The sequence below is a fragment of the Colobus angolensis genome, unplaced genomic scaffold (genome assembly GCF_000951035.1).
Source record: "Colobus angolensis palliatus isolate OR3802 unplaced genomic scaffold, Cang.pa_1.0 Scaffold12, whole genome shotgun sequence".
Lineage (NCBI taxonomy): Eukaryota > Metazoa > Chordata > Mammalia > Primates > Cercopithecidae > Colobus > Colobus angolensis.
Genome location: NW_012113141.1, coordinates 13404069 through 13417528, shown reverse-complemented (window position 1 = coordinate 13417528; position 13460 = coordinate 13404069). Strand labels below are relative to the sequence as shown.

The window sequence follows — 13460 nt, the reverse complement described above, 5'->3', positions numbered from 1 at the left end:
TGTTAGCCAGGATGGTCTCGATCTCCTGACCTCGTGATCCGCCCGTCTCGGCCTCCCAAAGTGCTGGGATTACAGGCTTGAGCCACCGTGCCCGGCTTCTTTAAAGTTTTTGTTGTTGTTGTTGTTTGTTTGTTTTTGTTTTTTGAGCCAGAGTCTCGCTCTGTCACCCAGGCTGGAGTGCAGTGGCACAATCTCGGCTCACTGCAACCTCTGCATCCTGGGTTTCAGCAATTCCTGAATAGCTGGGATTACAGGCATGTGCCACTACGCCTGGCTAATTTTTGTATTTTTATTTTTATTTTATTTTATTTTGAGACGGAGGTTTGCTCTTTTTACCCAGGCTGGAGTGCAATGGCATGATCTCGGCTCACTGCAACCTCTGCCCCCCAGGCTCAAGTAATTCTCCTGTCTCAGCCTCCCGAGTAGCTGGGATTACAGGTGCATGCCACCATGCCCAGCTAATTTTGTATTTTTAGTAGAGATGGGATTTCACCATGTTGGCCAGGCTGGTCTTGAGCTCCTGACCTCAGGTGATCCACCTGCCTCAGCCTCCCAAAGTGCTGGGATTACAGGCATGGATCACTGTGCCCGGCCAATTTTTGTATTTTTAGTTAGAGACATGGTCTCACTATGTTGCAAGTGATGTTATAATCTATGAATACAATGTGAAATAATTAAAGCAAACTAGTTAATATATCCATCACCTCAAATAGTTTTCAACAATTAGTTTTCCATTATTGCTGTAACAAATTACTACAAACGTGTGGCTTAAAACCATGCAACTCTTTTTGTGGTCAAAATATACACAACATAAAACTTACCATTTTACCCACTGTTAGGTGTGCAGCTCAATGGTGTTAAATACATTCACTTTGTTGTGCAACAGTCATTACCGTGCATCTCCAGAAGGTTCTCATCTTCCCAAACTGACTCTGTACTCATGAAATGTAAACTCCCCATTCCCTCTTACCCAAGCCCTGGCCAACAGCAGTCTACTTTCTGTCCGTATGAATTTGACTACTTTGGAGACTTCATATAGGTGGAATCAGAAGTATTTGTTCTTTTGTGTCTGGTTTGTTTCGTTTAGCATAATGTGTTGGATAACCTAGGCTAGTCTCCCCATTTCATGGCGGGTAACCTTAATCATGTTTATCCATTCATCCATCGATGGGCGCTTGGGTCGTTTCCACCTTTTGACTACTGTGAATTAGGCTGCTATGAACATGGGTGTGCAAATCTCTGTGGGAGTCCCTGCTTTCATTTCCTTTGGGTATATAGGTTGAGTATCCCAAATCTGAAATGTTCCAAAGTCCGAAACCTTTTGAGCTCTAACATGACGCTCAAAGGAAGTACTCATTGAAGCATTTTGGATTTTGGATTTTTGCATTTTGGATGCACAATGGTAAGTATGATGCCACTATTCCAAAATCTGAAATCATCTGGTCTGAAGACCAGCATGTCTGAAACATTATGTCTGAAACATTGCTGGTCCCACACATTTTGAATGAGAGGTACACGGCCTGTATGCTCAGGAGTGAGATTGCTGGATCATAGGTATGGTAGATCTATGTTTAAGTTTTTGAGGAATCTCCATACTGTTTTCCATAGTGGCTGCACTATTTTACCACATGGCTTTTTTATCTTAACGGTTTTATCTAGTGGTCTCTTGGATCTCATGGTGCTAAAATCAAGGTGTTGGCAGGGTTGTGTCTCTGTCTGGTGGCCCTGGAGGTGAATGCTTCCTTGTCCTTTCCAGCTTTAGAGGCCATCTGAGTTCCGTGGCACTTGATCCTTTTCCTGCATGGGTGGAATCCCTCTCATGCCTGGACTCTCTCCTGCTTATTCTTCCTTTTCATCCTTAACCCAGCAACAAAGGCTCTCTGCTTTGAAGGACTCTTTTCATTGGATTGGGCCCACCTGGATAATCTAGGCTAGTCTCCCCGTTTCATGGCGGGTAACCTTAATCATGTCAGGACAGTCTGTTTTACCATGTAAAGTAACGCATTCACAGGTACCAGGGATGTCTTTGAGGGACCTAATCAGGGAAGCTGATGGTAGCTGAGTTTCAGGCTCTGAAAAGCCCTCCCTCTACCCCTTCCCTTACCAGCATTTTCCTGAGACCCTGGGACCCTAAGGGTTGGCTGGACACTACCCTTACTGTGTGGGCTGGGCTGGTCCCCTGGCGGGAGCCTGACACCAGATGGGGTTGGTGTGTGCCCAGGATCTGGGACCCTTTTCTCCCTCTCCAAATGTCAAAGCCTGGCCTCTTTGGCCACTTGGGAGAGATCAACACTAGGTGTGTTAGTCACAGAGTGAAGATAACTGTGTCCTGCTTTACAAAGCGCGTTCCTGTTCTTTTTACTTTTAGTCCTCACAGTAATACAAGGTAGGTGGGGTACATCAGATCTTTGCAGGTAGAATGGAGGTTCAGAGAGGTTAAGTTGCCCAGGGAGGGTCACACAGCAAGCAGTTGCTTTAGGAACCAGACCTTGGCTCCAGGCTAATGCCTCCTTATGCTAATATCTGTTGTAGAGCTATATATATATATATGAATACTATATTCTCACAGCTGTGTAATGAGATGGATGCATTTTTCCTCTTTTTACAGGTAAGGAGGAAGGCTCAGAGAGGTCAATCTTTATATCCAGGGTCACACAGCTAACAAGAGGTAGAGCTAGAATAGAATCATTGTCACTGGACTCCGAACCCTGTGTGCCATCCCGGTGGCCCAACAGCAGTGTTAGAAGATGATATCAGAGCTGTGTGGGCTGTGGTAAAACTCATGCAGCAGAATTGAGAAGTCCAGTGTGACTGTCCTGTGATGTTTGGGGCTCTTGATGGGGGAGTGTGGGCTGTGAAAAGATGGGGGAGCTGGTTTGGAGTGTGTGAGAGAGAGTAATTGGGGTGGTAGAAGGGCCTACCGAGAATCTAGGGGTAGACATTGTGAAGCCAGTGTCAGTGAGACTCAGGCCCTGTGTCGTGGGTAACCTGCTGAGCTTCCCTTTACCTCACATCGCAAGATGAGGGAGAGGTTTAGAGAAGTTTTTGCTTCCTTCCGGCAGAGCTGCTGGAAGGGTTGTCTTGTAGACAGTAACTGCTGCAGGGCTTGGTGTGTGGCATGTCCCTGTGGACCCAGGAGCTCTGGGAGGAGCTGGGTTGGACTTTGCAGTGATTGGAATGACCTGACAACTAAGAGGGGTGGGATCGACAGGGAAGCCTCAGCCACCCTGGGACTTGTGCCTGATTGACATCAGCTCACTACCATTGTTTTGTTCGTCCCTCCTAGGCGGGCCCTGGGAGAAGCTCCCTCTGCTCAGGTGGTGTAACTGGCGGTGGCTTCCCCATGCGGAAGTGGGCAAACAAAGACAGAGACCTGTGTCCCCTCCCTGCCCCTGCCACCTGCACTTACAAACACAAACCACTGTTTCCCTTTTTGGGAGTGAGTGTGTGAGTGTGTGTGTGTGAGTGTGTGTGTGTGTATGTGTGTGTGCATTCATAGGTTCCGTCTAAATCAGGCTAGTTCAGGCTGCTGTAATAAAATATCATAGACCGGGTGGCTTATAAACAACAGAAGTACATTGCTTACAGTTCTGGAGGCTGGAAGTTGAAGATGAAGGTGCCAGCTGACTCAGTGTCTGGTGAGGGCCCACTTTTTGGTTCACAAATAGGATCGTACCTTCTCCCTGTGTCCCCACATGGTGGAAAGGGTTGGGCCCTCTGGGCTCTCTTTTATAAGGGCGTGAATCCCATTTATGATGGCTCCAACCTCATAACCTTCCAGAGGCCCCACCTCCAGATGTCATCACATTGGGAGTTGGGATTTCAATAAATGAATTTTGGGGAGACAGAAGCATTCAAACTATAGCAGGTCCTGGCCACACTTTGGAGTCAGGGCTTGGGTGGGGGGCTTTTCCTGTCACTGCCACTGTGTCTGTTACAAGAACCTCAGCGTCCTCCAGGACCTGAGTGCCCATCACATGCTGGCCTGCGTGGCAGCCAGATATTAACACTGTGTCTCTGTCACCTTCTTCCTCTGCTGCCTACTTTCCACTCCTCAGAAATTCTGAATTGGACTCAGCATTTGACTGAGCATTGGCTCTTGGGTAAGCCCATTTGGTGTGAGTCAGAGATGACTCTGCCCACAAAGAGGAGTGGCCCAGCTTGCAGGGAAGCCTGCTCTGGAGGAGCGTGACAGAGAGACCTGCGTGTGATGCTGTGTGCTCTCGGCCTGCCTCATATGGAAAGTGAGTTCCTCCTCACTTGCCCCCACCCCCCTTCTCAGCACCTGGTCTGAAAAGGCAGGCAGTAGGAGAGAAGATGGCCCCGTCCGTGCCACGCCTCAGTGAAGGTTCTGAGGACAGGCTCCAGTGCCTGCAGTGTTGGAGCTTCTTGCAGGCCAAGGCCCTGCCTCTGTGGATCCCTCTCCCAGGCAGGTTTCCTCTCCGAGGGTCTTTCAGCTCTCCCTGCCCTGTGGCCTCCCTCCACCGTCAGTCTTGCCTCCACTGCCCCCTCTACTACTGGAGTGGAGCAGGCCCCCAGACACCCAGGCACGTGGAGGGGATGGAAAGAAAACAGTGCCAATTTCCTGTTGGTGCTTTCTCTATTGGGAGGCTGGAAAATCTAACACAGCCATGCCAGTGTGTTCCCCACTCCCATCCTCCACCTGTCACACTGCCCTGACCCTTCCCAATTCCGTGTTTCTCTCTCACCCTCTCCCTTCCCCCTTCAGTCCCTACAGTTCTCATCCTGGGCATTATCAAATGGCCTGGGGTCCTCTCTTTCTTATTTTGTTTTGAAGAAACAGGATGTCATGATATGTTACATGATATAATGGGAACAAACTTGGTATTAAACTGTTACTATCCCCATTTTACAGATGGGGAAAACTGAGGTGCAGAATGGTTGTGTAAACCGTTAAGATCACATAACTGGTGGGGAGCAGGACTGGGATGTGAACTTGGGTAGTCTGGCTTCAGAGTCCATGTTCTTCTCACCATCCTCCACTGCCTTCAATGAAGTACCTGGGGTCATACAGTGAAACGAGACTTAGAAGCCAGGTATCCTGATGCTGAATTCCATGCTATTTCATCATACCAGTATTTCTAAAGCTCTATTCTTAAAATACTAGTTCCTGGGGCCAGTGGGCACTGTGAGGAAGTATAATGTAGTGGTAAAGTCCTGGGCTTTGGAAGTCGACTGCCTGGCTCAGCCATTCAATAGCTATAACCTTGAGCAAGTTACACAGCCTCTCTGTCCCTCAGTCTTCATTTCTGATATGAGAAGGATAATTTTAGTATTTGTCTCATAGGGTTGTTGTAAAGTTCAGTTCCACGTGAAGCACTTAACACAGTACCTGGCACATAATAAGCATTCAGTAAATGATGACTATTATTATGGCCTAATTAGTTTGGGAAATTTGAGGATAGAGTTAAGCAGGCACCTTTGTTCCAGGATTTATCAGAGCTTTTATTACGCTATTGCAAATTGGCAGTTTCTTGGAAAGGGGATGTGTAGTTATAGTACCTAACTATATGTAGTAAGCATTTTCTAAACTTTTCGAGCAACTAATCTCTTGCTCTTGTCTGCCTGTCTCGCTCCTTAAACTGCGTGCCTTCTAACTTCACAACTTGCAAGATATGAAGCTGGTGTCAGAGAACACATTCAGGGCAGCACTGAGCTGCCCATCACACTGCCTGCTTCTAGGTGAGGCTGAGCTGGGCCTGGGCATCCCAGTTAGATCTGAGCAAGACTTTTGGGGGCAGTAGATGGTAGGTGTTCAGAAGCAAACAGACTTATAGTGAAAGTGAACAGACCTGATGCCTGGAGGAAATGTTTGGAGCGTGTATGTTCTGGATACTTGGCGCTGTTCAGCTGTCATCAGTTGACTGTCACACACTAGGTGGGTCCTGCTCTACAGAAGACCAGAATGCATATTGTGGGAGTGTGATGTCCTTGCTGAGAGCCTTGGATTATAAGTGTTTATTATGCTCTTCCTTGCCCTGCAGGCCAAATACATCCTATTTGATACTTAAATAATCTTAGGAGCCAATGAAGGGAGAGGTTTTAAAGGAGAAAACTGACTAACTGGCAAAGCAGAAACCAGTCCCCAGAACTCCATCTATTCTTCCACTCAAGCTACATTTATGAGGTGCACATTCAGCCAGATGCTTGGGTAACAGTGGGGAACAAGGCTGTGGGACTGCATTTTCAACTCTGGAAAACAACATTTGCAGATGATTGGCAGCATCACCACTAGGTAGAGCTCAGTGATCCTGGAAGAGTCCTAGGGAGGTTGGTTTTCTGGCCCTCTTGTATTGACAGGCGCCCCCTCAAGCATTCCAAGCTCGTACTCTTCCTAAGGTGAATCAGCACCTGAGTCCTTTGCTGGTGTAGAAGCCTGATCTTAACTTAGAGTCCTAGCTGTATTAGTTATATAAACTCTCTCTGTCTGTCTCTCACACACACACACACACACGGTCCCTGATTCAAGATGGTTAAACTTACAGTTTTTCAACTTTATAATGGGGTTACATTACTTTAAGAAGAGCTTATCGGGATGTAACAAGCTCCTCCACTTATGATGGGGTTACAGTGAGGCTACTGTTTTGATTGAGTGCTTGTCACTCTTGCACCATCATAAAGTTGAAAAATCGTAAGTCGAACCATCATAAGTTGGGGACTGCTGTGTTGCCAGCATTAAATGCATTTTAAACTAATGATGGGTTTATTGGGACATAACCCCATCATAAGTCAAGGAGCATCTGTATGTCTTTTGTAAAGATAGCATCTCATTATGTTTCCCAGGCTGGTCTCAAACTCCTGAGCTCGAATGGTCTGCCTGCATCAGCCTCCCAAAGTGCTGGTATTATAGGCATGAGCTACTGTGCCTGGCCTCTTCTTTTCATTTTAAAGAATATATCAGCAGGGATTATTGGACCTGCATGGTGTAAACTAGTGTCTTAGTTCATTTTGTGCTTCTCTAACAAGATATCACAGACTGAGTAATTTATAAGCAACAGTAGCTTATTTGGCTTATAGTTCTGGAGACCGAGAAGATCGTGAGGCTGCATCTGGCAAGGGCCTTCTTGCTGCTTCATAACATGGCAGAAGACATCACGTGGGTGAGAGAGAGCAAGAGTGAAAGAGAGAGCACGTTATACTTTTGTAACAAACACACTGGTGGTAAGGAGCCCACTTGCTCCATGACAGATTAATCCATTCATAAGGGTGGAGCCTCTTAAAGGTCCTGCCTCTCAGAATCGTTGTACTGACCATTGAGTTCGCAGCACATGAACTCTGGGGGATACATTTAAACAATAGCAACGATATATTTACATTTTATGGATGCAGCCTTATGGGGAAAGTACTTTAAAAAATAAATGTATGTGTGTGTGTGAAAACAGGTTAAGGATCTAATGTTTAAAAAAAAAAAAAAGAAAAAAAACTAATATACAAATGAATATTCCAGCCACCAGGCTGGGGAAGGCCAGTGGAAAATCATTCCACGAAAGCATCCATTTTAGTCCAGGCCTGCTTGGTTTGCTGCTAGGCCCTGAGGGGCAGGGGGTGTTGCTGCTGTGTGGCTTCTGGTCCGAGATGATGTTTCTAGGCCCGTGCCTCTCAGCATTAACCTGGTGTAGGCTCTGTTCCCAAATGGGCCCTGTGCTGTCCCTCTGGGGAGGACAGTCCAGAGTCCCAGGCATGGCACTGACACCATCCACCCCTCCTTTCCCTTCTGTGTCCCTGAAGTCAGGCAGGACACCAGCAAATGTGCGTGGCCTAGCCTTGCCGGTGGCTGGAGCCCATATCTCCACCTCCCATTGTTGGGTAGAGACACAGCAAGGCTTCTCTTTTGGTAGGGGGATGACTGAGTGGGGGCAGTGAGGCTCTTCTTGCTCTGGCAGTTGCTTCCTCTCCCAGTGTAGCATTTCTAGATTCCTGTGTTAGGGGACTCCGGCTAGTACCCTTTTAGAGCCTGTGGAATTGAATGGTACACTTACATACACAAAACACGGCTTTAGGGAACAGGCCCTTTTGCAGCCCCTGAGAAGCACCCTCAGATAGCTGCTCTATGCTTTTGGCATTCACCGAACGCTTTGAGGCTGGCTTCTGATGCAGTGCTGTCATGCCAGACTCCTGTCGACTTTAGTAGGGGTCGCACCATGTTTGAGAGGCCGAAGAAGAGACCCCAGAGCCAGCGAACAAGGCATAGGGCTTATTGAGGGGACTTTTATATGGGGCAGTCCAGTGGTGGTAGGCTGGATGGGAGGAGGACCACTACTGGTTGTAAAAAGCATGCAGTTTGTATGGCAATTTTTTTTTTTTTTTTAATGGAGTCTCACTCTTGCCCAGGCTGGAGTGCAATGGTGCAGTCTCGGTTTATTGCAACCTCCACCTCCCGGGTTCATGCCATTCTCGTGCCTCAGCCTCCCGAGTAGGTGGGACTACAGGTGCCCGCCACCACGCCCAGCTAATTTTTTGTATTTTTAGTAGAGACATAGCATTTTAATTTAGCATCCTCCTTCCTAACCATCACCACCTGGCAACCTTCATTTAAAGTAGAACAAAGGGCCTTGATCTCTTGTATGGCCTGCATCCCATGGAATGGCTTAGGGGTTCTGATGTTCCTTATAGGTAAGGAATGTATCTCCAGGTTGGCCACAGTTCCTTAGCTCAGAACTCTGAACATACGTTCTTCTTAGACTGTAGGGTCGTTCTGGGTATGCTTAAGTTAAGTGATTGCTCTCAGGCGCATCTGCCATACAACTGTGGGGGTGCCTAGGTCTAGTGCGTGTCCCTAGAGCTTGCTATTGTGAAGAAGAGTGTGTTAGTTCATTCTCACACAACTATAAAGAAATATCTGAAACTGGATAATTTATAAAGAAAAGAGGTTTAATTAGCTCATAGTTCTGCAGGCTGGGCCTTTCCCAGGTTGAAGGGCCCAGAATATGGGAGCCAAGGGACCAGCATTTTTATCGAGCTCTCCAGGTGAGGGAAAGCATGATGCTGGCATCTACTTGGGGAGGCCTCAGGAAACTTACAGTCATGTGGCAGGCAGATCTTAACCTGGCTGGAGCAGGAGGAAGAGAGGTGTGGGGAGGAGGCGCTACACTTTTAAACAACCAGATCTCACCAGAACTCTGTCCTGAGAACAGCACCAAAGGGGGAAATCTGCCCCCATGATCCAGTGAACTCCCACCTGGCCCCACCTCCAATGCTGGGAATTACAATTTGATTGTATTGTAATTACAAATTGCAATTTGGGCAGGGACACAAATCCAAACCATATCTGAGATCAGATAAGCTAGAGAGTGTCCAATACCTTAAAGGAAAGGGTGTTTCCTAGAGTGTGGACCACAGAACCAGTTACATCAGAATTACTGGGGACCAGGGGGTATGTGTGCTTGTTTACACTTCAGATTCTTGGGCCTATCCCAGGTTAAAAGGCCCAGAATGGGCCAGGGCACTAGAGTGTTAAGCGAGCTCTCCAGGTGATTGTCATGCGTGATGAAGCAGTGTGGCCTGCAGGCAGGCAGCATCAGCATCACCTGGGAGCCACTGGAAATGCAACTTCTTGGGCCCTGCCCCAGAGACACTGATTTAGAGACTCTGGAGGTGGGGCCCAGCAATCTGGGTTTTAACAAGCCCTATAGGTGACAGTTTTCCAGAAGCACCGATTTAACTGGAGAGGGCCCCAGCTGGATGAAATCAGGTGCACAGCTGCAGGTGGATGGTCGCAGTGAGGAAGGAAGGGCAGTATTTGTGCTGCAGCCTGCCCTGAGAGGCAGGACCAGAGGCCAGAAGTTCCCCGGAGACAGGTTTCTAAGAATTCGACCAATCCCTAAGGAGGCCGGCTGCCTGCTGTGTGCAGGAGGCCCTCTCCATTGAGTCCCCGTGTCAAAGCAGGCATAGAGCGGGGGACATGCCCCAGCCATCAGAATTGCACCAGCAGTGTGAAGCATGTCACTTGCCCCATGCAAGGAAAGAAGGAGGAGAGGGGCATTGGTCAGGGCGGAAGGTATGATTCTCATGGATGCCAGAGAGAGAGCAGATCTGCTGGATTATAGCTCACTGTGTTGCCTCTCTCCTAGAGAGTGGGGGTTGAACAGGCTAGAGAGGGGGACATGAGGGCCTTAGAAATCCTGCTGAGCCCAGATTTGGCAGCCCTGGGGTGCCAGGAATGACTCCTCCAAGGACAGTCCCTTGTGGTGGCCTCTTTTGAAAAAATGCAGAGGTCAAAGTTACCAGAAGACTGGACCTTGAGCAGATTTCTTAATTTTCAAAGAAAGGGAGAAGAATGCTGCTTCTGTGAGTCAGAGAGAGTGTGCTGATCCTGCAGCCTCTAGCCTCCTGGAACATGGATAGCTGGGGGGGAGATTGGTCAGCACTGGGAGTCTGTGTCCACCTGAAGGTCACCCCTGGCTATTGGGCTGCGTTTATTTTTCTTCTGGGGGTAATTAGGCAGATAAACAGGCTCTCTTCAGAGTAGATGTGCTAGAACCCTCACTTGGGCACGTGGAGAAATGTGTACTGGGTGGTGGCAGTGAGTTGGGGGAGAGCTGGTTAAATGCCTGCACCCACATGGTGCCTGGTGTTTGATGTTGAACTGGGGAGTTCTGAGTATGACAGTTCTGTAGTGTCCCTCATTGGTCCTTTCATCGTGGTTACTTGGCAGAACACAAATGCCATGTCTATTGTGTCTGCGGATGTAAAACAAAGCTGAGAGAGAGGGGGAGGATGTTTGATGTTGAGCAGAATCCCAGAAGGTCTCAGCAGACTGGAGCAATGGGCAGAATCCAAGGGAGAAATTTCACAGGAGCCCACATAAGGTCTCTGTGGCCTGGAAAACCCACATATACCAGTCCAGGGAGGTAGGGAGTAGCATCCACTGGAGGGAGAGGAAGGTCCTGCCCTGTACTCTTCAGACCATACCTGGGGCCTTTGGTTCTGAAAAGAACCAAAAGAGAAAGGTAAGAGTGGGGTCAGGCCAGGCATGGTGGCTCACGCCTGTAATCTCAGAACTTTGGGAGGCCGAGGCGGGCGGATCATCTGAGGTTGGGAATTCGAGACCAGCCTGGCCAACATGGTGAAACCCTGTCTCTACTAAAAATACAAAAATCAGCCTGGCCTGGCATGGTGGCAGGTACCTGTAGTCCCAGCTACTTGGGAGGCTGCGGCAGGAGAATTGCTTGAACCCAGGAGGTGGAGGTCGCAGTGAGCTGAGATTGCACGGCTGCACTGCAGCCTGGGTGACACAGTGAGACTCTGTCTCAAAAAAAAGAAAAAGAGTGGGGAGCAGACTTGAAACTGTTTCAGGCAGAGAATGGTAGAGGGAAAAATGAGGCTATTCTTTCTAAGAAGGGAGGATTAGAGACTAGAGGTATATCTTGGGGAGAGGGGAAGACCCAGGGTTTCAGGACCACAGCTCACAGTGGGGTTGACCTGCTCTGTGGGGCTGTGCGGGGCAGAGCTCCTAGCCAGGAGGCAGATTTTGACTCCTGTTGGGAAATCCCTTAAAAGCCACCCCAGGAATGAACTCCACGAGTGCCATCAAGGCTGGCCTGCAGGCCCTCCAGGGTTACCAAGGCTGCCTGGAACTTAATGGACCCTGTATGTGTTCTTTTAGTCTAGGAAGACCAGCCAGGACTTTGGGGGCCAAAAGGCTAGCCTCAAGTGAGCTCAGAAATCCGCACCTGTATTGGGCCTTTTTAGAAGTTTTTTAATGGGCAATACGTGTGTGGCAGAAAGGCACGGGAAACAGATCTAAACCGGAAGCCTCATTTTCTAGCCCCAACTTTCCTCTCGAGAGGCAGCTAGTGTTAGCTCGTTTCTTGTGTGTCATTCCAAGGAGGTCCGTGCACGTATACACACAGGAACCACTTAGTATGTTTCTGGGTTTTTTATTAGCTTAGTACGTATACAGTACGGCACCTTGATTAATAATGGTGGTCATTTCATCTTTCCATGTACAGAGCTGGCTAATTCCAGAAATAGCTACAGAGTATCCATTGTTGGATCTCTTGTGGTTTATTTAACCAGCCTCATTGGTGGAGGTTTAGGAGTTGTCGCAGATAAGGCTGTAGTAAAATTCATGTCTGTATGACATTTCACACAGGTGTGTGTCTAGGAAAGTCTCTTACAGAAGTAGAGTTGCTGAGTCAAAGGTGTGTCATTTTAAATTTAAAATTTTGACATCTCTGTGTTTTATTTATTTATTTAGTTTGGAGACAGAGTCTCTCGCTCTGTCGCCCAGGCTGGAGTGCAGTGGTGCAATCTTGGCTCACTGCAACCTCCGCCTCCCAGGTTCCAGCCATTCTGCTGCCTCAGCCTCCCGAGTATTACAGGCACCTGCCACCACGCCCGGCTAATTTTTATATTGTTAGTAGAGACAGGGTTTCACCATGGCCAGGCTGGTCTCAAACTCCAGACCTCAGGTGATCCGCCCACCTCAGCCTCCCAAAGTGCTGGGATTACAGGCGTGAGCCACTGTGCCTGGCTGACATCTGTGTATTTTTAATTGGTGATTTCCTCAGCACAGTGGTGAAGGTAAACATCTTCAGCTCCTTTTCTGTAACTACCAGATCTGTTCACATCATTTGACAGTTTCTCTAGTGGTTGTTGATCTTTTTCTTATTATGTTAATAAAACTTTTTTCCTAAGTTTTTTTCTCATCTTTTTTTTTTTTCCTAGTTTGTCTCTGATGCTGAAATTTTATTTTCTGCCTTTGGTTCTTGGGGCTACTTCTTTCATTGCATTCTTTGGCCTGGCTGGAATTTACTTGGTGTAAGGAACAGGGTGGTATCCAACTTTTGTTTCTTGGGTTTTTTCCCGGGCCTGGCTGTGGATGGAGCTTTTGGCTTCATTTCTCTGAGAGGAGGCCAGGAGTGAAGAGTGTCTTTGGTGCTCAAAGGTCCTGCCTAGTGGTGTCTCCAGAGAGGAAGGTGACAGAGACACCATCCCGGCTCTTCTGCTCACCTGTGGGGCAGTTCCTCTTATTAGAAGGTTCCTGGCCCACTGGTCATTTACATCCCCCAGGTTACCTCCTCACCAGTGAAGTTGGAGGGTTTGGCAGAGTGGGCATGAAGGATCAAGTTGGGGCCGGGACAGGGAGGGCTTTGTACTGACAGCCCACCCAGCCTCAGGGAAATGAGTCATGCCCTCTCTGAAGGTGATGCCACCGGGGACCTCACCCACCATGTGCTTAGGTGCTCAGAGAGACCGAAAGCTGTGCAAGGAGTAGGTCCTTGGTCCACACTACAGGGAGCCAATTCCAGCTCTCTCCAAAGCCATAGGGCTTTGCCTACAGTCACCCCTGGACCCACTGACCCAAACAAATGACTACACCCATAGGGCTGAAAACCAGACCCACCCTATGGGGACTGGTGGTACCTTAAGGAAGTTCTTTAGCTTCCTTAAAAGCAGCATGTAGGCCAGGCACGGTGGCTCATGCCTGTAATCCC

General features: G+C 48.3%; 1 protein-coding gene across 5 annotated transcripts in view; it reads left to right on the top strand.

Annotated features, from left to right (window-relative positions):
- The window catches only part of ANXA11 (annexin A11), a 47976-nt gene that overhangs the window by 14684 nt on the left and 19832 nt on the right, over nucleotides 1–13460 (top strand). For 3 of the 5 annotated variants that reach the window (XM_011929147.1, XM_011929127.1, XM_011929164.1), the window contains one exon: nucleotides 12116–12164. The exons of 1 other annotated variant lie outside the window; for it this stretch is intronic. The gene's annotated coding sequence lies outside the window, so the exon portion shown is untranslated. Of the gene's footprint in view, nucleotides 1–6925; nucleotides 7122–12115; nucleotides 12165–13460 lie in introns of all 5 variants that reach the window. One more of the 5 variants, XM_011929156.1, reaches the window with a different exon arrangement.